Source organism: Euphorbia lathyris, chromosome 4 (genome assembly GCF_963576675.1).
Source record: "Euphorbia lathyris chromosome 4, ddEupLath1.1, whole genome shotgun sequence".
Classification (NCBI taxonomy): Eukaryota; Viridiplantae; Streptophyta; class Magnoliopsida; order Malpighiales; family Euphorbiaceae; genus Euphorbia; species Euphorbia lathyris.
Genome location: NC_088913.1, coordinates 20,909,620 through 20,910,423, shown reverse-complemented (window position 1 = coordinate 20,910,423; position 804 = coordinate 20,909,620). Strand labels below are relative to the sequence as shown.

The 804-nt window shown below is 39.1% G+C and overlaps 1 non-coding gene across 1 annotated transcript; it reads right to left on the bottom strand.

Moving 5' to 3' along the window:
* Positions 1-494: 494 nt before the first annotated feature.
* Positions 495-601, bottom strand: LOC136228113 (small nucleolar RNA R71). Its single transcript, XR_010688447.1, has one exon. It is a non-coding gene; the product is annotated as a small nucleolar RNA R71 (small nucleolar RNA).
* Between the last annotated feature and the right edge of the window lie 203 nt (positions 602-804).

Here is an 804-nt window from a genome sequence, read left to right as displayed (position 1 = left end):
CAGGCATTGCACCAGACCCTATAGACCTAGAAATTGAGAAAACCATTAGGAAGAACAAGAAAAATAAGAAAAACAAAAATAAGACCCCAGTAAAAACACATACCAAGCCAGAAAAAATGGCAGACCCAGCAACACTTATGGAATACGCTAGGTCAGGTATGGCCGGTGTAACCAATAGTATCGTTAGACCCAGAATCACCGCAAATCAATTTGAAATTAAGCCAGCTTTGCTTAATATGTTGCAAAATAATGTAACATTTTACGGGTTACCTAACGAAAATCCTAACACCCATTTAACAAATTTCCTAGAAATTTGTGACACATTTAAAATTCCAGATGTGACTGCAGAAGCAATCAAACTTTGCCTCTTTCCTTTCACTTTGAAGGATAGAGCCAAAGAATGGTTAACTTCTATGCCAGCCGCAACTTTTGCCACTTGGGAACAATTAGCCCAAGCGTTTTTATCTAAATATTTTCCTGTAGCAAAAACCGCAAGAGTCATAAAGGAGTTAACATCTTTTTCTCAAAATGATAATGAGACCCTTTATGAAACTTGGGAACGTTTTAAAGAACTTCAACGTTTATGCCCACACCACCAATTACCCGCTGAACTTTCTTTTAATGCAAACATTTTACAATGGACTGAATCCTACAACTAGGGGTTCATTAGATGCTATGTCGGGAGGGCTATTTATGAAGAAAACATCAGCCCAAGTGAGAGAACTTTTGGAGGAAATGGCAATCAATAGCAGTATGTGGCCCGCGGAACGTGGACATATGCCGGTGGCAAAACCATCATCCTCA